Raw genomic sequence first — 27,452 nt, forward strand, 5'->3', positions numbered from 1 at the left:
CCTACAACACCTTCAGCCTCCTTGTCTGCCTCATTGTCTCCAGTGCCAGTGGGCTGTGCCTGTGTAGGGTAAGGCAGGGACACCTCCCAACTATAGTACTGAACTGTACTGTGTGGCAAAAAAAAAATTCCCTATAACCTCACACACACACACACACACACACACACATTTATGTTCATTCTTATGGGGAAATTGGATTTGCTTAACATCGTTTCACTTAAAGTCACATTTTTCGGAACATAACTACAACGGTAAGTGAGGAGTTACTGTACATACCCATGCCCTTCAGGCCTATCTGTACTCTACCCGCCTAAGCTATGCTTCACTGTCTACCCAGCTACTTAAACCCGTGATCGAGGGCTACTCAAGTACATATTCTACAAACTTGCCAAAAGATATATAGTATATATACAGTATAGATGTAGCATAAGAGATATTTTGGTTGGTTTTATATATATATTTAGTAGTAGAGGATCAGAGTGAAGTACGGATTTCTGTAGGGGGCTGAATTTCATTGGTTCTCATGGGATTAGCCATTAATTAATATCTTTTGTTGTTGTAATTTTATGATGAGGGGTCTAGTGTTTGAATACACACCCCGGCTTTTTTTCTGTAAATCAAAATAAAAAAATAGAAGCAAATGAGAGCTATGTATGTACATAGAATCATAGGGATCTCATCTAGTCCAACCCCCTGCTCAAAGTTGGACCAATCCCCAATTCCTAAATGCCCCCTTAAGGATTGAAGACAGAACCCCTGAGTTTAGCAGGCTGATGCTCAAACCACTGAGCTATCCCTCCATCCACATGAGAGAATAGAATTTGGTCCATATTACACAGACAACAGTTTAAAATATCCATGGTGATTATTAGAATACCTTTGAGTGTCACACTGTAACCTTTCACTAAAAACTGGAAAATGGTATAGTGCTCAAACATAAGGGAGGAAAGAAATCTTCACTTAATGATATACATTGTAAAATATAATTCGATCTGACAAAGCAGCACTGACTTCAAGACAGCAGTGTTAGTGAGGATTCTCTTGGGTGATGTCAGAAGATGGTGATTTTGTGGAGTATAAAATGTGATGGAGGTTAAATCCTTCTGGTCTTACTCATGCAAAATGCCACTCATATCAAATAGGAGGGTTGTATGAGTCAAGGAAGCAGAATTTTGGCTGGAAAAAGTAAAGACTTCCTCCTTCCACTGAACATATACTCACTTCAGCAAGAACAGGATTCGGTTTAAAAAAAAAAGTCACAGCTGGTTACAAAATAAAGATACAGAAGAAGCAATTTTTGCCTTAAAGATCATACTTCTTCAACTCCAACCAAATACTTTATCCCAGTGCTAAGATAAAATACCAGCTAATCTGTCTAAGCAGCTCTCCTTGGTTTAACCTAAGTCACCTTTGAATATGTAGCATGATTGTTCCAGTTTTGTAAACAATAACAAACCAATACAAAATGCTTCCCACCAGGATATATTTTTCACCTTAACATCATTAAGCAAAATGTTCAAAGCAGTTTTTCCTTTCAGTTTGAAAAATTAAAAAGCTGTTTGCTGTGTTCTTTGGTTCCACTCTCCTTTAGTGTTTTCCTCTGGTTTTGCATGCAGCAAATGCTTCCAGCATTGCCAGCTCTACTTTAGGATATGTGCAATGAAGCTGCAAGTTCCCCTTGCAATTTGTGACCTTAATACCATTCCTGGCATTGAATACGCAGTTCATAACATAAAGAGAGGGAAGAGTCCAGGAGTGGACAATGTTTGGCCGGAATATCTCAAAGCAGGGGAAGATACTCTCTTCAAAGCATTGGCGCAACGGTTCACGTCAATAACAAGCGTGTTCCAGATGCATGGAAGAAATTGAGAACAATACTATTGATGAAGAAAGGGGATCCAGAAGAACTGAGCAACTGCCATCTGATCACACTCCTCTCACAAGTGTATAGTCTTCACCCGCGTCATACTCAATTGGATTAAGAAGGATCTTGGAATGCAGGAAAGCAGAGAACAAGCTGGTTTCTGCTCAGGATATTCGACAATTGATCACATCTACTCAGTTCAGCAGCTCATCGAAAAATGCTGGGAATACAAAGTACCATTGTGTATTGCATTTGTTGACTACCAAAAGGCATTCAACTTGGTAGAGATTAACGCTGTACTCAACACACTCAATGCAATTGGAATTGACCAAGGTACATCAACCTTCTGGAAGAAATTAACCACAATTGTTCAGCAAAGATAACATTATTCAATGTCCTCTGCATTATTACTATATGCAGAGGAGTCAGACAAGGCAGCACAATCGCACCAAAGCTGTTTGTAGCAGTACTGGAGTCACTGTTCAAGAAATTGAACTGGGAGGAAGGAATCAGAATTGATGGAGAACAGTTAACTCATCTTTTCTTCACTAACAACTGTGTAATACTGGCAAAGGACATAGCAGAACTGGAGAACAAATTGCAGCAACTGCAAACACTTTTGCATGATATTGGGTTGGAAGTGAACATGTCGAAGACAAAGTGGATGCAGAATGAGCATTGTGCAGAAGGAATCATCACTGTAAACAGGAAAGAAATTGAGGAGGTCGACAAATATATTTACCTGGGTCAGCAGCTGAGCAGAGACAACTCATTCGAAGGGGAATGCAGTAGGAGGCGAAAGGCGGGGTGAGCAAGTTTCAACACAATAAAGAGTCTCTAACCGATGATGAGCTGCCCATGAAGAAAATGAAAGAACTGTTTGACTCTACTGTTCTGCCAGCAATGATATACGGAGCAGAAAGCTGGTCAACGGTGAAAGCGGAGGAAGAAAAATTCGCTGTTACCCAGAGAAAGGCAAATGTGTAAGATATTGCTCCATGATCACATACCAAATAAGGAGCTCAGAAGACATACAGAAGTGACCAATGTAGTGCAGGCAATGTACGACGCAAAGCAAAGATGGGCCAGTCATGTAGTACGCAGGCAAGACAATAGGTGGACAACTTGCATCCCCAGAGACCACAAGCGACCGTTGAGTTGACTGAAAACGTGGTGGGCCGATCCCATGACAAAACTATTTGGCCAGAAATTGAAAGAATGTGCTCATAACAAAATAGAATGTTATGGTGTCAACTTGTGTTTGTGGAGGGACGGATGAGGACAAGCCGGACAAAGGTGAATGCCTTTCCTAAGCACTGGCATTTCAGGCCTGGGAGACTGCAAACATGGAATTGCTAGATGTTAATCCTCTCATTAGCCTTGACAAAAGCACTGACTTCCACTACCAACTTCCTTAACATGGTTGTCATCAAACATCAGACTCCCCTACCCACTGGCCTAGGTATCTCACCAGGGTCACTCCCTTATCTTCCTGCCTGCTTGATTTTTTAACTACAATATACATACCAAATATATACTTCCAGCCCCCCAGGTCCCATTGCTGGTTCTGACACATTTCTCTTTACCTATCCTGCCTGCTGTACCTCTTGAGACTCTGTTCTCTATAAAGCATGGGATTTAGCAGTGGTGGTTAGCATGAACATTCTAAAAAGTTTCTTGCCACCAAAGCTATGCAAAGCTCTTGAGGCATTTTTCTGTTATCACACTAGTCAAAGTACTGAAACAGTAGCCTCAAGGAAGGCTTTCCTTATCCTTGCATCAGCCATTATTTCTGCTGATCACTGATATTCTTTCTGAGCCTGGCTTCAATATGCTGGACACTGTTCCTCCTGGCTCGTGCTTGTCCTTTGACTGCCATCTGACCATAGTCCCCCATAGCTTTCAGCTGTGTTCATCCAAATGCTTTTTCTAAAATGTAAAATGCTGGCCTCCAGCCAGCATGTCTCTTACTTGTACCACGGCCCAGACCCGAACCACTAAAGCTTTAACAAAAGCAGAAGAGCTCTGCCTCAACTGGAATAAAGTGTCAAAGTTTTCCAGAATGGAATGCTGGACCTTTCGGGGGCAAATCTTAACTTGTACTCTTCACCAGCTGAATAGTAACCATTAAAATTTAAAACAAGCTATGTTCATGGCAAGGAAGGAAATTGCTTTTGTGAGGAAAAATCTAAAACTCTAGGAATAGTGTGTAATTTTTTCTTGTACTTGATTTTATTTTATTAAAGCTACATATTTTTGCTGAAAGACTAAAGCAAATTATATTGTGTATCTGGTGGGATGGCCTTTCTGCACTTTTTAGTGTTGTTCTGGGAACATGGCATAATGACAGCTGCTTGCACTTCAGTGAAAAACACTCCACATGGCTTTTACTTGTAAACCTGTAATCAGCCCCCCTGGCTCCCCAGGGCAGAAGTGGTTGTTGTGAGTTCTTCCTCATGTTTGTAAGACTCTTCTCTATGCAAAGATCTACATGCCCAGTGGAATGTCTGGCTTTGGCAAATGGTGTATACACAGTGGCAAAGTGTTTGCTTTTGAACATCAGAAGCAGAGCCCCCATTTTAACAAACCACTCTGCGATAAAACTGTTCTGCTCAGGGGAATCTGCTTCATAAAATCCTGTTGAGGGAAGGGTGGTTGAAAGCCAATTATCTACATGCTTATTACACCGTGAGATTTTGCTTGATAGTGCCATGAATTTACAAGTGGAGAAACTCAAATGAGAGCGGGGGGGGGGGGTGAGGTAAACTCTTTCCCTCCCCTTTCCAAATGACATCTTTACTGCAGTATTTTTATATACAGTATTCCTAGCAAGCTTTTACCAGTATAAAGTGCTGCTCAAACATAATGATGATGATGACTACAATTTTCTGTCTTTGGCTCACAGAAATTGGAGAGTTAAAGGATCTCTGATTGGGTCATTTGCATGCTGGGGATTGGATCAAGGTAGATCCCTACACTATATGGTATATTAAATTTTTTCCCTTCCTGTGCAGTAGTCATCATGAGTTCAGTGTGAATGCGTGTACCCCTGGGAGCAATAGGAGCATGTGATGCATAGATTTTTTTTTCCTATTGTGCGGGAAGGAAGTACTAGAGGTATCATTGAAAGAGAAAATTCAGGGGGGATTCATGGAAGAAAAACATTTCTGTATGAATATGACATGCATGTTTACAATATGTGACAAAGTAACATGGTCTGACTGGATGAATATGATTTATGAGTAGGCAGTGAATTTCTACCTTGATCACTTTGAGAGAGGGAGACTGTTTTATGTTTTTTTCCTTTCCTTGCAATGAGCTAAGCTTTGCTACTTAGTTCTCAGAAATGTCTTGTTCAACATACAGTGGACCATAGTTTGTGAAGCATTAGTACAGTAAGTTTAATTCATGAAAATACAATTAAATTGGTTAATAATTATTCTTTAAGATTTAGTTTCATATAGTGTTTGTGTATAAAATTGGACCAGTTCTTTTCTTTCCATGCTCTTAGATATTGTCATATTTGATCAACTGTATATTTTCTCTCTCTTTCTTGTATGAATTCTGGCACAAGCTTTGGGAGCTGCAGCTCTGTTGGTGGAGAAGTTGATCTGTTGACTCCTGTATAACCTCAAGATGTTCCAGTACATCTTAGTTAGCACCTTTGGGTCACAAATGTTGGCATTTCATATGATGATCAAGGATGATCATTAACGAAATTGAGGAACCTACTCCTGGTGCCAGGTGTCCAACACTGTCAGTGGATGAGGAAGGGAATAAATGTGTGGTTAGGTGAAAGAAGGCAGGTAGATGACGAAACAGTTGGTGAGTGGAAAGGAGTAAGTGGGGGAGAACATAAAGAGAAATACAATGGGCAGAGAGAGACACAAAGAATAGAACTCACACTGAATAGAAACAAAAAGAGAGAGGCAGAGGATGTGAGAGCAAATCAGGTAGGATACAGAACAGAAAACTGTGAAAATACGCTAAATTAAATGTAAAGGCATTGGGCCTGCAGGGACAGGGAATACATATGTGTACACAGACATACATAAATGTAGATAAAATGCATAAATGTGTTTGTATTAGGATATAGGTGACCTTCAGAGCTCACTCATGGCTTCTCAGAACCCCTGATGTCAGACCAGTTAACACTCATTTGGAATGTGGGATGTTGTCTCTTGAAAAAATTACTGACATAGGGTAATTTCACCTGAGACATTTTCAGTGGGAACCAAAATGTTCTAAAGTATAATGTCTATATTATAGCATTCCTGCTTTCTGAAATACCTTAAGAATATATCTTCCTATGATAACAAGATAAGAATGCCCTGAGAATTATTTTAGCAGCATTTCATTCAGTTCCTGACTAATAAAGATGCAGATGAAATTCCCCACAGTACAATCTGGACTGTTGGACAGTCTTTAACATTGATTCTGGTCTGTTTACACACAGCTTCTAGCATTCAAAATCACTCCCGGATGAATTATGAGTGCTTCTAGCTAGCCACTCCCGAATTATATTGCAGAGTGACACCAGCAAATTCCCAGTTCCAGACCTGTCCCCAGAAATATGTATCTTGAACTGCCCAGCTCTTAACATTTGTGCAGTACAAGCTCATAAAAGGTCCATCATTCCGTTAATAGAAAATGATATGCACAAACCCTGTTATCTCAAATGGAGGTTTCAAACACTTCAGTCCAAACACACACTGGTTTAGATAAAACAATAAAACAAGTTTATTAACTATAAAAGATAGATTTAAAACAATTACAAGTAATGAGGCATAAAAGTCAGAACTGGTTACAAAGAAATAAAAGGTAAAACAAATTAATATTTAACTTAACAAGCTAAGTGAATTCAAAGTGAAGATTTTTCTCACCATAGGCTTAGAGCAGTCTTACTGGCTGAAAGCGTTCTAACCAGGACCCCTCCTCTGGTTCAATGATGCTCCTTTTGTCTTTCAAATGTTGTTGATGCTGTGAGTAGAGATAAGGGGAGAGAGGTAATTTGTGTCCACTGTTCTTCCTTCTTATAGCATTTCTCTTCTTAGAGAATCACCTCCAGCTGGCAACAGCAAGTCTGTCGGCCAAGATGTAAATTTCTTGCTCACACCCTTCTTCCTGCCAAAGAATGGCCTCTCAACCCAATAATAGTTCCATTTATTATGTTAATATGTGGCTGAGGTACTGGCTAACCTTTTATCTCTGAGGAACTCATTTGGGCAGCTTTTCTAAACTCGGAGTACGTCTCAGCAATGTTGTACTGTAAATCTTATAACCTTACATACAGGGTCGCTACACATATTTTACCAGGACAATAATGTTCAGTAGATTGAGTGTTCAAATGATACCTCACAAGGCATACTTTGTACAAAATGTATTAGTCTTGTAAAAGTGGTGAATATAGGAGTACAATCTGTCACACCAGAAAATTTATATGGAGTGAATTTTGTTTTGAAAAATGTAAAAAGCTATATTCCTATATACAGAAAACCTTTGCTTGAAATGGATGCTTTTGGCATTTGCAGGTGCCAAAGTTTGGCTCTTCTGCATGTCATAGTGTGCAAGTATCTCTGCCTTGTACAAGAGAGATTTTTTTCACAAGGGTTTTCAAGAAGATTTTGTACTATCTGCAAATTCACAGTTAGAATGTGTGATTTGTCAGGGGCAAATAAAAATAAGATTTCAGTTATATTGTGGTCATAATACTTCCTTCTCCCAATATTTTCTTCTATTCACTAATACGTTCTTCTGACACTAGTTCCTCTCCACTATAAAACTTTTCTTCTCATTTTCATATTCATACTGTTTATATGCTGACTCACTATCTTCTCTGACAATACCATGGTCCTAATCTGGTGTGTCTTACATAAAACCTGGCTGCACTAATAGGGATCCTTAACTAGATACTTTAATAACTACAACAGGAGAAGTGTCAAGTACAGTATAAACAGCACAAATTAATAACAGCATCCGTGGTGTTAAGTCTCTGAAGTCTATTTTCCAAGCATTTGATAATCTTTTCCGGACTTGAACAACATGACTCAGGAAAGTCACACCAAAATGCATGATAATGAGTTAGAGAAGGAGGAAGCTAAGGAAACAGCAGATTTAAAAAACAAGGCTGCTTATGAGTGTCATATGTTGAAATAAACATTGAAAAAACAGAGAATGTTATGCTAATCAAAGAAGATAGCAAAATAACTATCATTCAGGGTGTTTCAAACATCTTTTTATAGCCACTCTTTCTGCAGTGATTCATTGTTTTTTTTCTCCCCTTTGATTAATAGAAAACAGGGCTGCCCGGAGAGGGGAGGGGGGCAAGTGGGGCAATTTGCCCCGGGCCCCGCAGGGCCCCCCATGAAAATATAGTATTTTATAGTATTGCAACTTTTTTTATGGAAGGGGCCCTTGAAATTGCTTTGCCCCAGGCCCCCTGAATCCTCTGGGCAGCCCTGATAGAAAAATATGTTCAGTGCCTCATGCTTGTGGATGAAGACTAATGCAATTAGATTTATTTAGCCACTGAGTACTGAAGAAGCATCTGAACACAAATTTTATGCTCAATTGAAAAGTAAGAAAACATATAGTTAGACCAGAACTAGATCCTGTTCCAAAGAGCTTATCAGTAACTTTATATTAAACATTAAGAATAATATCTTTGAGCTAGATTCTGCCATATTGACTCAAAATAAATAATAAATAAAACTGGTTTGTGATTTTTTGGACACACTTTTTTTTTTTACAAAAAAAGTGCCAATTCATTAAAACCAAAATTGTTCACAAAACGAGGTCAGTTTTGATTAATTATACAACTAAAATAAATGTGTGTGTAAGGGGGGGGATGTTAAAACATCCTGTTTTGACATTTTTTAATTGGAAAGTTTCAGTTTTTCAAATCAAAAGGACTTTTCATTTTGAGATTTTAGTAAATTTATACTAAAGAGGGTTAAAAGAGATCAGAATATTGTGTTTTCATTTTTAAGGAATCAAAATGACACATTTTGATTGACTGAAAGTGAAAATTTTGGATTTTCAGTTTGTGAAATTTAAGATTTTGACTTTTTCCATCCTGAATCAGGGCAAATATTTTGATATGTCGAAAGTCTTCCCAGCTCGAAAAATATCTTACTCCAAAAGAAGTCCCACTAAATGCCTGGGAAAACTTGTGAAGTAAGGCACTACTCAGTCTGAATAACTGTGGCAGAAGCTGACCAATATTAGTGAAGGTATTGGAGATGCTATTTTTTTGATAACTTAAAGATACGTCGTTTCTAAGGGAACAATTTGATAGGTGTGTCACTGTGAATTTGTGAAAGGTAAATCTTCCCAGACAAATCAGATTATTTTAATGAAATAACTGTAGGCCTAGGTAGAGGGGGAAAACCACTAGGCTTAAAGTATCTTCTCACAGTATCTGGATTTTCGCAAAGCTTTAAGCAAATTTACACGTAATGTCTTGTATCATAATCCTTTCAAATAAGGGTCAGATAATAAAATAAAATGGATAAGGAATGTTGAGATCAAAAGCAGTTAAAACTAAAGGACCTCAACATTTTTGAGAAATGGAGTCCAAGAGAATCCTATCGTGCAACCAATAATTTTAATCATTTAGACAATGCAATATATATATATATATATATATGATCTTTAAGGGTCTGATCCTGCACCCATTGATGATAACGGGACTGTTGCCACTGACTTTAGCAGGGGCCTGATCGTACATCCAATTTGCAGATGATACTAAGAGAAGGGCAGTGGTGAACTCTGAGGACTGTAGTTGTTTTAGGATGATCTTGATAACATAGGCAAAGCAGAGATGGAATGTGAGATGAAATTTAATATCTCTGAACACGTAAATGATTCACTTTACAAATAATCTCAAAGTTAAGCATAATTAAAATGGCATTTGATTAGCTAATACTGTGGAGGAAAAGGACCTGTGTGTGTTGATAGATCTAGCACTTAACATTATGGTCCGTTATGCAAAAACAACAGCAAAGAAAGCTAAGAAGTTGGCTTTAGTAATTTATATATGTCCAGCAATCCTGTCTAAAGGCTGTATGAATATAGGGCCAGATCTTCAGCTGATTTATAGCAGTTGAGGATCTGAACCCTACTGTCCAATTCTGATCACCTGTTAGCAAAACTGAAATTTATTTTTTTCTTGAGAGGAAGCTATTAAAGTAACATGAATTAAATATTTAAACTAGATATGAGCTAAATAAAATTAAGCTTGATGCTTGTAGAGGTTTTTGGACAGATCTTAAAAATCTGAAAGCAATTTAGTTTAAACAAATTGAGAGGGAACATATGTAACAAGCGTAGAGTTATGTTGTTTTACAGGTGGTGTTGTAGAACAGACTTGCAGATCAAGTGCAGGAATCAAGAACTTTTAATGTTTTTAAACAAAAGACTCATAGACTTTAAGACCAGAAGGCACCATCGTGACCATCTAGTCTGACCACCTGCACATCGCAGAACCTCACACATCCACTCCTGTAGTAGGCCTATAATCTCAGGCTGAGTCACAGATGTCCTCTAATCTTGACTGAAATACTTTGTTACAGTGAATCCATCATTTACTCTAGTTCAAATCAGCAAGTGACCCATGCCCCACGCCGCAGAAGAAGGTAGAAAACCCCTAGGGTCTCTGTCAATCTGACCTGGGGGGAAATTACTTCCTGACCTCAAATGTAGTGATCAGTCAGAACCTGAGTATGTTCCCACAGTCAGAGACTGGGAAAGAATTATCTGTAGTAATTCAGATCCCTCCCCCTCTAATGTTCGTCTTTGGTCATTAGAGATATTTGCTAACAGCAGTCGTGGACGGTGCACAGGTTATTGTAGGCAGCCTCATCATACCATTCCCTCCATAAAGTTTTTATAGTTCAGTCTTGAAACAAATTAGGTTTTTTGCCCCAACTACTCCCCTTAGAAGACTGTTCCAGAATTTCACTCCTCTGATGGTTAGAAACCTTCATCTAATTTCAAGCCTAAATTTATCGATGGCCAGTTTATATCCATTTGTTCTTGTGCCAACATTACCCTTTAACTTAAATAACTCCTCTTTCTCCCTGGTGTTTATCCCCATGATGTATTCATAGACAGCAATCATATCTCCTTCCAGTCTTCATTTTGTTAGGCTAAATAAACCATGTCCCTTAAGTCTTCTCTTGTAAAATAGGTTCTCCATTCCTCTGATCATCCTATTAGCCTTTCTTTGCATCTGTTTTAGTTTGAATTAATCTTTCTTAAACATGGGAGACCAGAACTGCACACAGTATCCCAGATGAGGTCTTACCAGTTCCTTGTATAATGGTACTAACACTTCCCTGTCTCTATTGGAAATACCTCACCTGATGCATCCAAGGATTGCATTTGCCTTTTTCATGGGTGCATCACATTGGTGGCTCATAGTCCTCCTGTGTCAACCAATATACCCAGATCTTTCTCCTCCTCTGTTGCTTCCAACTGATACTTCCCCAGCTTATAGTAAAAATTATTCTGGGTCACTAACTGTGTGATCTTGCACTTTGCACTATTACATTTCATCCCATTTCTCTTACTCCAGTTTTCATGGTTGTTCAAATCTTCTTGTATGATGTTCTAGTCATCCTTTGTATTGGCAATACCTCCCACTTTGTGTCATCTCCAAATTCTATTAGCATGTTCCCACTTTTTGTGCCCAGGTCATTAATGAAAAAGTCAAATAAGATTGGTTCCAAGACTAATCCATGAGGAATTCCACTAATAACCTCCCTCCAGCCTGACAGTTCACCTGTCGGCATGATCCATTGTCTCCCCATTAGTTAGTTCCTTACCCACCTTTCTATTCTTGTATTAAGTCAAAGAATAATAGATGATTAGGGTTGGGAGAGACATCAATAGGTCATCTAAGCAGGACCATCCCCAACTAAATCATCCGAACCAGCGCTTTGTCAAGCTGGGCATTAAAAATCTCTAAGGATGGAGATTACACCACCTCCCTAGGTAACCCATTCCAATGTGAAATAGTTGGTAATATCCAACCTAGACCTTCCACACTGCAACTTGAGACCATTTCTCCTTATTCTATCATCTGCCACCACTCTGAACAGCCTAGCACCATCCTCTTTGGAATCCCCCTTTAGGTAGATAGCTGTTATCAAATCCCACCTCACTCTTCTCTTCTGCAGACTAAATAAGACCAGTTCCCTCAGCCTCTCCTCATACGTCATGTGCCCTAGATGCCTAATAATTTTCGTTGCCCTCTGCTGGACTCTCTCCAATTTGTCCACATCCTTTCTGTACTGGGGGGCCCCAAACAGGACACAGTACTCCAGATGAGGCCTCACCACTGCCAAATAGAGAGGAATAATCACTTCCCTCCATCTGCTGGCAATTCTCCTACTAATGCAGCCCAATATGCCATTAGCCTTCTTGGCAACAAGGGCACACTATTGACTCATATCCAGCTTCTCATCCACTGTAATCCCCAGGTCCTTTTCTGCAGAACTGCCGCTTAGCCAGTCAGTCCCCAGCTTGTAGCAGTGCATGGGATTCTTCCATCCTAAGTGCAGGACTCTGTACTTCTCCTTGTTGATCCTCATCAGATTTCTTTTGCCCCAATCCTCCAATTTGTCTAGCTCACTCTGGACCCTTTCCCTATTCTCCAGCATATCTACCTCTCCCCCCAGTTTAGTGTAATCCACGAACTTGCTGAGGGTGCAATCCATCCCATCAACCAGATCATTCATGAAGATGTTGAAAAAAAAAGGCTCCAGGACCGACCCCTGGGGCACTCCGCTTGATACTGGCTGCCAACTAGACATTGAGCCGTTGATCACTACCTGTTGAGCCCGACAATCTAGCCATCTTTTTATGCACCTTATAGTCCATTTATCCAATCCATACTTTTTTAACTTGCTGACAAAAATACTGTGGGAGGCCATATCAAAAGCTTTGCTAAAGTCAAGATATATCATGTCCACCACTTTCCCCATATCCACAGCACCAGCTATCTCATCATAGAAAGCAATCAGGTTGGTCAGGCATGACTTTGCCCTTGGTGAATCCATGTTGACTGTTCCTGATCACCTTCTTCTCCTCCAAGTGTTTCAAAATGGATTCCCTGAGGACCTGCTCCACAGTTTTTCCAGGGTCTGGGGTGAGGCTGACTGGTCTGTAGCTCCCCGGATTCTCCTTCTTCCCTTTTTAAAAGATGGGAACTATATTTGCCTTTTTCCAATTGTCCAGGACCACCCCCAATGGCCACGAGCTTTCAAAGATAACGGTTAATGGCTCTGCAGTCACATCATCCAACTCCCTCAGCACCCTTGGATGCATTAGATCTGGACCTCTGGACTTGTGCATGTCCAGTTTTTCTGAATAGTTCTTAACCTGTTCTTTCACCACTGAGGGCTGCTTACCTCCTCCCCATACTCTTCTGCCCAGTGCAGCAGTCTTGGAACTGACTTTGTCTGTGAAGACCGAGTCTCATCTTCTTCAATTTAGCTAATAATTTCCCATGTGGGACTATATCAAATACTATACTGAAATCTAGGTTGATTAGATCTACTGCATTTCCTTTATCTAGAAAATCAGTTGTCTTCTTAAAGAAAGAGATCTGATTGATGTGGCACAATCTACCTTTTGCAAACCCATGTTGCATTTTATCCCAAATACTGTTTATTTCTATATCCTTATCTGCTCTCTCTTTCAAAACTTGTTCTAGAATCTTGCATACAATTTGAGGTCAAACTAATGGGCCTGTAGTCTCCTGAATCACTTTTTTCTTTCTTAATTATAGGTACTATATTTGTAATTCTCTAGTCAGAGGGTATATTCTATATTCTATACACTATATTCTGTAGTTTACAGATTCATTAAAAATCCTTGCTATTGGGCTTGTAATTTCACGTGCCAGTCCTTTTAATATTCATGGATGGAGATTATCTAGGCCTTCCAGTTTGGTCCCATTAACCTGTTTGAATTTGGCTTCCACCTCAGGTTCCATATCCTTGCTCCCATTAGCCACCCCACCACTGCTCCCTAGCTCCTCATTATCCTTATTTAAAATCAGAGGCAAAGTATTCATTTAGGTGTTGGGCTATACCAAGACTATTTTTAATCTCTGCATTGGAGGATTATGAAATTTCATGTATCAATTAGGCATTGAGATCCATCCTGTGAGATGAACATCCTCTGAAGTGTTGAGTATCCTTAACTTCCATTGATCTGATTAGGAATTGATGGAGAGTACTAGCACTTAAAGATCAGCCACGTATTCAGTTTTGTGCTTTGAACTTGTCGACCAACTACCCTTTCTTGAGGTGTAATGTCTCTGCTCTTTAGAGATTTAGCACCTCATGAACTGCTTGAGGAAAATGCACTTAACTTCTTTTCAGCTTGAAGTGATGAGAAGTGTGTAGATATGGCATGTCCAGTTCAAATGCTGGGTGCAAGTTGTATATTCTTTTTCCTCTCTCTCTCTCTCTCTCTCTCTCAAATGTGTACACAAATTTCATTCCCTAGAATGTTAGTACAACAGTCATTTGCTGGTGGAGCAAAAACGCTATTAAAAATCTACCAATGTTACAGCTTATTACTGGACACAATGAGAAAAAATTAGTTAGCACCCTCTATAGAGCAGCTTATAATGACAAAGTGGTCCTTGGCTGCACAGAAAGAAATAGTGGACAAAATACTAAAGCAGTCACTTAAAAATATAATAATTTTGCTAAACTACTGATCTTCACACACACACATATCTGGGGGGTAAGCAGCCTTAGCCACCTCTATAAGTACTTCATTAAATTAAAACAAGAATCATGATGCTGAAAAAAAATGGCTTCTGTTTATTTTAATTAAAATTAAAATCTTCAGTAGCAAAACAAAAATATAGAAGTACTGAAAATAAACATAGAATGTTTTCTTACATAATTCCAACACATTTTAAAAGTAACTTAAATAATGTTAGTATTACATGAAAAATGCCAATACAGTTTAAAAATCTGATTGCATTACAGATTTTTTTAGGTTAATAGGCACACTTAAGGGAACAAGTTCTGTAAAACTCCATTGACTTTACTGGGACCAGGACTTGACCCAGTGGAAGCTTTTGTTGAATAGTGAATTAGTAAAGAGAACAATGTAAAGCTTTTGATTAACATATGTAGTGCTCATGTGGGAGAATGATAGTTACCATAACATAATTTTTAAAAACACTTTAAATATCTGTGCATATTTCATAGACATATCTTTGTGTTCGTTGTATTTCTTCTATAACAAGCGCCATATTGCATAGTAGGATGTTGCCTTATTTTCATTTATTTTGAGATCTCTAAATGTTTGCCTTTTAAATTGTGCATGTATAACATTTGCAATTCAGTTGAATTCTCCCAAAACATGGCCTCAGTTTATCCCACAAGAATGCTTCAGCAAAAGTCTGAGTAAATGGGTAAGATCTATGCTGTTGCTGAGGTCAACAAACTCCAACTTTGGTCAGACAGCAGCAGGATTGAATTCTGGATATTAGAACTCTCCCCTATAAACTCCTGGTCTCCTGTTCCACAGATTTTGAATACCGAGGTTGTTAGTAGAAGCACCCAGAGGGTCTCTCTGAGAAAAACTAGGACCCAAACCATGTTACAGACCAGAATCGATATCATGAATTGCACCTGGATGTGAAATGGGAATCAGTGTAGCCTTTGGAGGTCAGCTCCTCCTAGATAAAACACATTCCCTCTCCTGGAACGTGCTCCCTATCCCAGTGCAGCAAATCTCCTCTTTTTCAAATCCACCCTCAAAATTCACTTATTCTACAAAGCACATCAATGTAAAATTATGACCTATCCATTTGTGTATATAATTTAAAGATGATGACAAGAAAGAAGTACTCAACTATAGAAACATTCCCCTGTCCTCCTAATGTGATTTTTTTTTTCAGTGTTTTGATGTACCTATTTAGCCTGTATGTTCATTGTATTGCTCTATCTGTTTAGGCTGTAAGTTCATTAGACCAAAGACCATGTCTTCGTCTCTGTCTTGAACAGTGTCTAGCCTGAAGCCAATGTTAAATGGTGCTGGCTGGGATTTTCAAACAGGCCTAAGGGAATTAGGTTCCCAACTCCTATTGACTTTCAATGGAAGTTGAGCACTAAATTCTAAATCCCTTAGACTTCCAACTGCTATCATTATTAGTTTGAAGGCTAGCCATGTTCTACAGTAGCTTAATCTGAATAACTTTTGAAGTTAGCCCTATGTAGTTCCCATTGCAGATAACCAATATAGAGGTCCCAAAGTATGGTTCAATATGGGGCGGCCACAATAACTTACAACATCTTACAAAACTTATCAGAGTAAAAGGAATGTGGGGCTAATAATGCTACCTGATTTTCTGATGTAAATGTAGCTCCAGAAGTAACCTCTGTTTGCAGAGATTTTTACTGGTAAGGTAGGTGTACTCCAATCACAGGGGCAAATGCACTTGCTATGACCTTTATGATCTCCCAACCAAAAAGCATCACTTCTTCTTATCTAGACAGAGTTTCAGCAGCTCACTCTTGTCCATGCTTTTATCTTGTCCAAGTACTGCAACAGCCAAGAAATCTCACCATCTAGTCTGATATGAGGGAGAAGGAGGTGACAAAGTGGAGGTTATCAGTATACTGATGGTACTGAAGCCCAAATTGTCTCTGTATTCCTCTAGTGGCCTTCTCTGTGTTAGTAGAAATCTGAGGGACTGCAGGATAGGAACGATGAACAATTGTCCAAAAACGTCTTTGGGAATTTCTTTCAGAATGGAATGAACAGAACCACTGATGCATGACTAAGGAGGGTGACTTAAGTCTATAAATGTTAGAAAGGTGTAAACATTACGGAGGAAGATGCCCTAGCTATGACAATAGTAGGTGGGGGATAATTTATATTAATTTTCTACGGTATTAATTTTGTATTTAATTTGTATAAATTTTCTAACATCAGAAAATAAATCTTTCAGTTGGGACATTCCTAGAAGATTTGAAGGTGGCTTCCTATACCATAGCATTCCTTTAATCATTTTGCAATTATTTTATTTCTTAAGATTGGTGTTTGAAAACAGCTAATAATAATTTTCTGTTAGTATCATCTCTGTGGAAAGAATTCTCACAGTTCTTAGTGATCACTCCAATCCTCAGGAGAGACTTGTTGGTTCATTTCCTTTTCCCAATATAACCTCATACTGTCAATATTGCCATGTAGTTCTTTAGGAAAATGTATATACCTATTTGTTTTTAATGGAGATCTGATTATCTTGTAATTTCCTTACACAGCCCACAATTGAAGATAAATCTAGTTTAAATTGTTTTTATTTCTTACAATTTTGCAAATAGTATCATCAGTACAATATAAGAAAAACATAATTGATATTATTGCAATTGTGTGAAAGATTTTAATTATTTTAATCAAATTTCTTATGTATTTTAATCTATTTTCCCCATCATTCCCTTATTTTTGTGAAATTAATATCTGATATACTTTAAATGGTGATCAGTTAAAGGGAGATGCCTATTTAGAATCTTTATGAGTACAGCCAATAAACGTATTTAACCACTGTTTGCAAAAACTTATATTATTACAGAAATGTGGTTGAGAATAAATTGAGATAAATGGAATAATTGCATTAATTACAATTGAATTATTTGATGAAATGACAAGTGGGATAGATATTTGTTAAAAAGCCATTGACCTCCCATAACCAATTACTTTCCTGCTTCAATGTGCTCCTTTAATTTGTATAACAAACACCTTCCTTTATGCTTATATGAGAAAATGATTTGTATTATCACAAACTTTTTGGTAAGGAGACTTTTTTTTATAATTAAAACATTGCTTTGTCTCTTGGAAAATCTACATTCTGAGAAATAATCCATTAACCTGGCTTTGACACTCATCCAAATATAACCCAGTGAATGCTTTGAACATAAAGCCTGGCTTTATGTTCATTACGGCATAGTAAGTTTGTGATTGGCTTTCTTTTAAAGCCGTAATATTCCATCCTGTTTCAGATGCATTTGACTGAAATATCCTATCCATGATTCATAAAAATGTTTCATTAACTGATTATAGATCTCATCTCTTCCACAGGAAGAATGAGAAATGCACTTCTTCTGACCTAAAACTCCCATTGCACAGATTGAGTGATACTCCAAGTGTTACTATTCCCTGTGCAATTGCTACTGAATGTTAGAGCTAAACAACTGAGAAAGAAACATTCCTTTTTAACCAAGAGACAACCATTGATTGTCAATGTGGTTACCTGTGGACTAAAATACTACTTAGCATGAGGAAGGGTAGCAGAATCTGGCCATATGTATGAAACACATATTGTATTTTTAATCAGTCCCATTCTCTGCTAAGCTAAACCCTCTGATGCAACAAAACCAGCTGGGTCCAAAATGGCTGCACTTTACTGATGCAACTAGGCCCACTCCATAAGAACTGAGCGGATTTGACCTTATTAGTAGACTTTTTAAAAACTAGAATCCAAACTCTAAACAGACAATAGGATCTCACAGCTGCTTATAGCTACACCTGTCAGCTTTGTTTTTACTTTAAAAGTTTCCTTTTAAGTTTCCTGCTCTGTTACCCCCCTGCAGCCCAGTTTACTTCAATAGAATTGCACCAGTGCAACTGAGACCATTTAACCAAGTGTTACTAACTATTCTCAGTGAGATGACAGAGGATCTTGTTCATACACTAAAAGTATGTAGCTTTTTCTTTCTTTTTTCTTTTAGAAGCCAAAGTGAATTTTAAAAATGGAATGGTTTCTTGGTAAATGTTCTGCAGACCGTTTTGCCCCGATTAAATTATGACCTTGAAGAAACTAGGTGATACCACAAAAAGACAGACTATTAATTCTAATTGTTTCAGTTCCTGGAAAAATTGCTACTAAAATGTTGCTTTTTTTAAAACCAGGAAAAAGACAACTGAAATGTATAACATTATACAAAACTAAGCATTGCTCCTATCCTACACAAGTAAGTACCAATTACTTTCAATTGATCCTGAATCAAATAAGGACTTCTCCTGTATGTCTCATGCCAAGAATTAGATAAGGTTTTCTCTGCCACAAGATCTCATAGGCAAAGTACTGTAGAAGTGCTTTCCTTCACAAAAAAAAGAGACAGACATGTTAAAACTGTGAATACAAGATGAAAAGAGGCTCATGAAAAAGGAATATATAGGGAATAGGCATTAGGCTTAATATCTATAAAGCAAGCAACCAAATGAAGTGCTAGTAATTAAGGATGGAGACCAGTGGTTACATATGATAAATTATTTGGCAGAGGCTATTTGCTTTAAAACTCTCCCTCTTAAAGGGGTGTATTTATTATTCCAGAAACTTATGCAGGGTCAAGGAGAAACTCCGGCTGAAGGTGAGATGCAGTGACTGGAACAACTTCCCAAATGATTTATTTTGCAAAGGCTACATATTATTTCTAAATTATTTATGTATATAGATTATTTTTTATAAATTACTGGTATAATTATAATACATAATAAATTCATAATTGTTTTGTGTATTTATTTTGTATACAGAGGTTTCTCAGTTATGATTTAAATCAAATTCTGTTTGAGTTCATATTACAAATTATTGTATAAACAGTTTAAATTTTTCAGTTATGAATAAAATGGAATATCAGATGGATCATTTGACTGTTCTTACTACCTGTAATTCAAATTTACTATACTTTGAAACTGAGTCAGCAGTGATACATGAGACAGTTCATTTAAACTCATGTCCAGTTGCCAGAATTGTCCATTTACTGAGCAGTTAGAAAGCATTCATAACTCACTAGGAGCATTTCTTTATCTTGAGATGACATCCCATTAAATAAGACTATTAAGAGGTACTTTTTTCATTTATATTGCAAATAAAGTTTGGAGGTATATTGCATCTTTTCATTGCTATGACTAAATCCAGAGTAAAGGTAAACATACAAGCTAGTATTTCCAGCTGAGCTGACTACCTCCCTGTTAGGGAACAGGTACCTTCCCAGTAAGATCAATTTTATGATACGTTAACACTAATCATCTCAATAAAACCATACTCAAAGTCTATAGCGGAAGCAATACTTACCAAAAAGGTATCGCATCTAATGAACTTCCAAACTGTGCATTTAAATACTTACAAAGCTATTTGCACACATGTTCCATTTGTAACATTCATGTTCCATTATGGCTTCATGTTTTCTCCCCCTTCCCACCTTACAATCATTTCTCAGATGAGAGAAAGGTCAGTTTCTTAATGGGGTGGGTGGAGTAATATCTTTGTTGTTTAATCTATAGAGGCCCCTGACTGATGTTCTCACTTTGCTTCCTGACTGCAGTTAGAAGCTCCACTCACACCCTTACATTATATAGAAGCACTCAAGTCAAGCTTGGCTAGGAGCTGCAGTAACTCTAAGAAGACACGGTGAGGATAGCAAAGATACATGCATCTGTATCTCCTTGACGCAAAGTGGTTTAGAAGAGAATTTTTTTTATCCATCTGTGCTGTCTTCCACAAGAGGCCATTTTGGAGCGCAGAGAGTAAAACCCAGGCAGCACCAACCATAGCTTTCTCCCATTTCTGGAAGTGCGAGTCACAGGCTTAATTTTCTATAGAAATATATTACTTAAGGCAACTCTTCTGTCAACTCTCATTGCCTGTTTGTTCTTTCAACTTCTTCCTTTGTGTTGGCCCACCACGGCCTGATGACCTCCTCACTTGCTGGAAGCACATACTTCTGTACTTGCCTCTTGATTGAGAGCGAGAGAATAATTTTCTCTACAGCACCTCTCATCAGAGATTACAGGGTTTTTTCCCCCTCTGGGATGTCGGCATGAAATTACTCATTCATTTTTTTATTTCTTTCATCATAAAACATAATTTAGAGACACACCCTAGATCCTCTGCCTCAACTAGTTCCATCGCTATTAAATGCTGTAATTTCATAATGGTTTATTCCCTACTTCCTACAAATAAAACTAAAGAGGAAAAGGTTTGATTTTTGAAATATTTGAATAATTTTGAACATTTGGTTAATTAGAATTAGAAAAAGGTTTTTCACTTTAATGTTCTGCTTTTTAAAAGTGGGGAGGCAGAGATTAATGTGTGTTGTGCTTTTAAAAATAACATGTGGAGCTGTGCCTAATTTTATGTGGCTGGTACATTGGACCTCAATTCTTTTAATTTTCTCTTCTCTTTTCTTTTCTCCAGTACCACATTCTGCAGTAAAGAGAAATGTCTATAGTAACATTTGTGAAAGGAAAGCTAGAGTGCCTCAGTTTAGGCACTGAGTTTCCCCTAGGACCAAATTTACAAACACAGACCCTGATCATTCATTCTTATGCAGATGCTTAACTTTATGTATTGTGAGTAGTCTAATTCATGTGAACATGTTTTTGCAGGATTGGGTCCCCATCCTGACTCTTGAAACTTGCTCCACACTGGGAAAAATTTGTAGTAATGTGGCCTGCAGAAAACCACCCAGGAAATCATTAAGAGAATAAACTATTTAAACTTCCTTAGGTTTTTCTTTAACATTCTTGAAAGAAGAAGCTTGGGAAGGGAGGCACTGTTCATTTTTCCTTGTTTGGCTTGTTACCTCTGGAAAAAATTGCTATCAAAATGTTTAAAATTAATGCATAATCAAACAAGATGGAAAGCCTCTTTTAAAAACAAAGCTGTTAAGGAATCCAATGTAATTCACCCAGGAGCAAGGTGAAAGGTATTGACCCCCTTCCACATGATGTTAAACTGGGGTATTTGCCCAGTTACGTTTTGTAATTCAGAGGAACCATTGTAATTCTAAATCTGACTGTAGACTAAACTTCATCTATGGATGTCTGGGTAAGACTCAGGGCCAGCTCCAGGCATCAGCTAAGGAAGCAGGTGCTTGGGGCGGCCAATATCAAGGGGCGGCCCTCTGGCCACTACTGGGGCAGCACATCTGGGTCTTCGGAAGCAATTTGGTGGCAGGTCCCTCAGTCCCTGTCAGAATGAAGGACCTGCTGCCGAATTGCCGCTGAAGAGTGGAGCAGTGCGATCGCACTGCCGTGGCTTCTTTTTCTTTTTTTTCCGCTTGGGACAGCAGAAAACCTGGAGCCGGCCATGGTAAGACTCCCTTGGAAGTAGGGTGACCAGATAGCAAATGTGAAAAATCGGGATGGGGGTAATAGGAGCCAATATAAGAAAAAGACCCAAAAATCGGGACTGTCCCTATAAAATCAGGACATCTGGTCACCCTACTTGGAAGTCAACAGGGAGCTATGTTTATATCCAAAGGCCAAACTTTGTTCTAAGGACAGTTAGTCCTTCAGCATAAGGCACTCTGTGGTTTTAGTGGTTTTAATTTCAAAATGAAGGTGAAGAATATTTGGTCACTGTAGAGATTTGATTGGTGGCTTTAATAGATGCAGATGAGTAACCAGCATAGCATATACTGTATAATCGTCTATATGTTTTTTGTTTAAAGCAGGAAAATAAGATGATACAAATGTAGCTACTAATTATTTTTCCAATAACTGAAACAATTAAATTAGTCTGTCTCTTTGGTGGTTAAGATGGATTTTTTCCCCAAGGCTATATTAGTTTGCCAGGATGTACATCAAAAGAAGTTCATGAAGTCCAGGTACTATGTTTATAGACCTTATAAGTGAGGGCAACTGTCACAATACACATGGCAAAATCTCAAGTGAGCTATGATACCCCTTCCCCTTTTGAAGGGGTAGTGAAGATAAATATACTATCTCAGATCTCACCATGTTGAGAGTAAGATGTAAGTGCCATCTTTTTGTTATTGTTGTCTCACAGTAGCAAACCAAGAATAGATCACTTTGGAAAGACAAGGGCCCTGTCTGCAACAGGGAAATTTTAACATTTCTTATAACACCACTGAGAGTAGATGGGGTGATAATTTTTTTAACTGTTTATTATGAAACACTGTTCAGAGCAAATTTATCTGAAACAATGGTAAAAATGGTAGCAGTGGCCTGCCTATGCTAGGGTTCTTAATGTTGCTAACATAGTAGAGTTGAACTGATTTTAGCAATGGTGGGAAGTTTTTAAAAAAATTCCTTAGCATAGGCTGGATCACAGATAAGGAAAGTGAAGAGGACAAATAAAAGAAACTGTTTTTTGGGGGTATTTAAGACCCTGAATTAGTGCCCTCCATAAAAGGCATGGAGATTAGTCTTTCTGAATAATTGTATGTTTATATTATAGGTTAGTGCTCAGAAGATGTGAATTTTAAATCCATGGATGGCTAGAGCATGTATGTTGTTTATACAGTATCACTAATTACCTTATCCTAAGTAGACATAAAGAAAATATCATAAAAATAATATAACAGTGATACAGATATCAAAACAAATAGATCCAAGAATTGTTGATGATAATTGGACTGGAAAACAGGCCTTGAAATTTGAAATCTCATTATCCCTATTACAAGGAGCTGTCCCATGCCGTGAGTCATCTAGAGCAGGGGTCAGCAACCTTTCAGAAGTGGTGTGCCGAGTCTTCATTTATTCATTCTAATTTAAGGTTTTATGTGCCAGTAATACATTTTAACGTTTTTAGAAGGTCTCTTTCTATAAGTCTAGAATATGTAACTAAACTATTGATGTATGTAAAGTAAATAAGGTTTTTAAAATGTTTAAGAAGCTTCATTTAAAATTAAATTAAAATGCAGAGCCCCTCGGACCAGTGGCCAGGACCCGAGCAGTGAGTGTGCCACTGAAAATCAGCTCGTGTGCTGCCTTTGGCACGCGTGCCATAGGTTGCCCACCTCTGATCTAGAGCAATCTTTTTAATGTTTTGGACAGTGGTGTTTTTGTCTTTGATAGTGCAGATCTGAAGGAGATAAACTGGTTTGGTTTCTGGTTGGAATATGTTCAGGATTAGTAAAAGGTCATGCTGGATCCTTCAGAATTTGCTTCTTTCAAAGGCCTTGAATCAAGCAAATGACTCCTCATGAGCAATGCTCTTGGGTCAATACAGCTTCTAAAAATGTATGGGGCACCCTCTTTCCAGGGTCTGAGCAGACTGCCTCCATAGCAAGCCAGCTCTTGTCAATTAGGGACTGAGTTAAGACCCAAATTTGATCCTTATGACCACCCACAATTGTAATCTAACGTTTTGTAATCCTAACCATTTATTTTAAAAACATGCATCTGAATAGATTAAAGGAATGAGATCCTTTACACCATGTAAAAGTGCCAGAGAAGCATAAAGAGGCCCTAAAAGAGCTGGTTGTGGGTTGGGAATGATTGCTTTTATACAAGAACTGCGGTAGACAGCTGTAAGGCTGGCCTCCAAGGACCAGCCTGCAAGTCCGGACAGTATAGGGGTTGTGTCAGGGACAGGACTGGGGATAAGAAGAGTGGGTTGGGGCAGAGCCACAGCACACAATGCTGCTGAAATTCTGAGTGGTGCTGTAGCCTATAGTGTAGCCCTGGGCAGATGCAGTAACACAGATCCCAGGGCTTTAGTCAGGATTGGGATGGTTCAAAGTCATCTTAGCCCTTGCTCCCACTCGTGTGCAAGTTCTGTGCTGTGCCTCTTAAAGGCAAGCACAGACTCTCACCCTTGGGCCCCAATCCAGCAAAGTACTTAAAAGTGCATAATTTAAAGTATGCATAGAGTCCCATTGTCCTTTGGAAACTGTACAGAGGCTACCAATTTATTTCACGCAGACCACTGAATAAAGAGCAGATGATACTATCTAAAATTCAGCCTAGACAAAGAGCTGAGTCTCACTACCCTATTACCAGTTCCCTTAGCTCTCCAGTCCCCCAGCATCTTATATGTTTCTCTGGTCCCTTTTTGATTCTCACATACTTTTCAGTATACTACTGTTGTAAAATGCTTTAGATATGATACACAATTTTCATTCTACAAATTAAATTCAATAGGCTGTTTGGCCCACACTGCTTCAGACTTCTTGGCTATTTACAAAAAGTATGCATAATTAAATTCTGTCTCAATTTAAGCCCCATTTTACATATTCAGCTACTGTTGTCAGGTTCCTTTATATCCACCACCTTCTTATCCTTTTTTCCTTTTTTCCCTTGTTTGTTTCTCTTTCATTTCGCTTTTTATTTTTTTCTGTTCCCTTTGATCCTGCTTGATCTTCACCCATCTTCTGTTCACATTCTTTTCCATTTCAAATCTTCAGGTACAAACAACATATGTTTTCATACACTCTCCTCCTTCAGCATGCTCCCACTTCTTCAGCTGAGTCAAACCTCATTCACATGGTGCCTGGTCCTGTTCTTCAGTACTATTTACACTGAACACTAGACACAGTATCTTAATCAGATAAATTCAGATGGAAATGAAGCATATGGTTGGAAGGAACAGTGTGAAAATGTGGTTATGCAATCATCAGTATGAAAACTAATTTAATTACATTATTCTTATCATTCTATCATCAAAATGATCATTTGCCTTGAGAATAACTTCCCCTCTGCATATATGACATTCCTGATATATACTTAATACAGAAGTTTGTCTCTCACATATGGAAAATCTTTGATTTGTCATTAAAAACACAGAGAGATTAGCTAAATGAAGTCAGAACAGAAGAACAGTTACATGAATAACGTAACTGAAGTCCACATAGCTTACACTGTGCTGTGTTGACGGGAGACTCTCCCCCGCTGACTTCTTGGGGAGGTGGAGTATACAAATTGACAGGAGAGCGCTTTCCCATTGATTTAACATGCCTTCACCAGACCCTCCAAATTGATGCCGATTTAGCTCTGTAGCGAAGACGTGCCTGAACAGTGAATGATCCTGCCAGGACCTTGCAGGTCACATCTATATCCATCTGTTTTGCTTACTCTCATATAATATGTATTTGTGCATATGTATAATGTGAATAATGCACACATGCAAGTGGACCCAGTCACTCAGTCCCACGTGCTTCCAAACCAATTGGGTAGGGTCTAGTCACTGTTTCTAGCTCAGGGACTCTAGGAAAAACTCCTGGGCTCCTTGTCTGATGCCCCTCTTCGGGGTACGGGAGGCTGGACAGTGGTGTCCCTAGGCACTGAAACCAGTGTCTGAAGCCTTCCTATACCCGCTTCCCCAACATCACTTACACACACTTCCTTGGAGCTCCATCTTGGTTGTGGGCTCTCTGGGCTCATTTAATCTATTGAGAGAAAACACAGCAGGAAAACAAGGAACACAGGTTTAGGAGAGAAATTTCTTAATTGCAGGAACTTTATACTTAAAACCACTCAAGCGTTACAGGTCTTTGAAAATAACAAATGTCCTAAAACACACCATCCTTTCTGTAAATTTATGGTTCACCAGTATTTCAGGCTTGGCAGAGTCCTCCCAGCCCTCTCGTCCTGCATGTTGTTATAAGTGACTATGGTGGGCAGAGCAGAACCAGCTCTTAAATGGGGCCTCCATCTCTGTACTATGTGCTCAAATGGGGAAGATACAGATCCACTAGTCATGACTAACCCTCCCTTCCCTGTGTAGAAACGTCATTGTTCCATAGGGGTGGGCCAGTAGTTCAGAATCAAAGTTTATAGGCTTGATGGTTCTTATGCCTCTAGGAAATTAGGTCGGTATAACTGAAAAATCCACACCCTCTGAGAAATGCAGTTAAATCAACCTAACGCCTGGTGTAGACAGCACTAGGTCAATGGGAGATTTCTCCTTTGACTTAGCTAACCCCTCTTGGGGAGGTGGATTACCTATGCCTAGGGCCCTACCAAATTCACAGCCATGAAAAATATGTCATGGACCATGAAATCTGGTCTCCCCCGTGAAGTCTGGCTATTATACAGTGTTGGAGTATAGCCACCCTTATTTCTGCACTGCCTTCAGAGTTGGACAGCCAGGGAGCAGTGGTTGCTAGCCAGGCACCCAGCCCAGAAGGCAGCACCACCCTTACTTCTTTGCTACTGCTGGCCGCAGCGGCATTGCCTTCAGAACTAGATGCCCACGCAGCAGCCACCACTCTCCAGCCACCCAGCTTTAAAAGCAGTGCCGCTATTAGCAGCAGCACAGAAGTAAGGGTGACATGGTATGGTATTGCCAGCCTTACTTCTCTGCTGCTGTCAGTGGTACTGCCTTCAGAGCCACAGAAGTAAGGGTGACATGTATGGTATTGCCAGCCTTACTTCTCTGCTGCTGTCAGTGGTACTGCCTTCAGAGCTGGGTTCCTGGCCAGCAGTCACCACTCTCCAGCCACCCAGCTCTGAAGGCAGTGCAGAAGTAAGGGTGGCAATACCTCAACATCCTATAATAGCTTTGTGACACACACACACCCTGTGACTCTCTTTTGGGTCAGGACTCCCATGGTTTTAAGATTTAACACCATGCAATTTAAGATTTCAATATCTAAAACTGTGAAATTCAAGATTTTAAAAATGCTATGATTGTGAAATTTATCAAAATGGACCATTAATTTAATAGGGCTCCACCTATGCTGATGGGAGAAGCCCTCCCATCAGTGTGGATAGTATCTTCACTGAAGTGCTACAGCGGCACAGCTGCAGCAGTTTAAGTGTAGACAAGCCTTTCAACAAGGTGTCAAACCCCTTTGTCTGGATG

This window comes from Mauremys mutica, chromosome 2 (assembly GCF_020497125.1).
Source record: "Mauremys mutica isolate MM-2020 ecotype Southern chromosome 2, ASM2049712v1, whole genome shotgun sequence".
NCBI classification, from domain to species: domain Eukaryota; kingdom Metazoa; phylum Chordata; order Testudines; family Geoemydidae; genus Mauremys; species Mauremys mutica.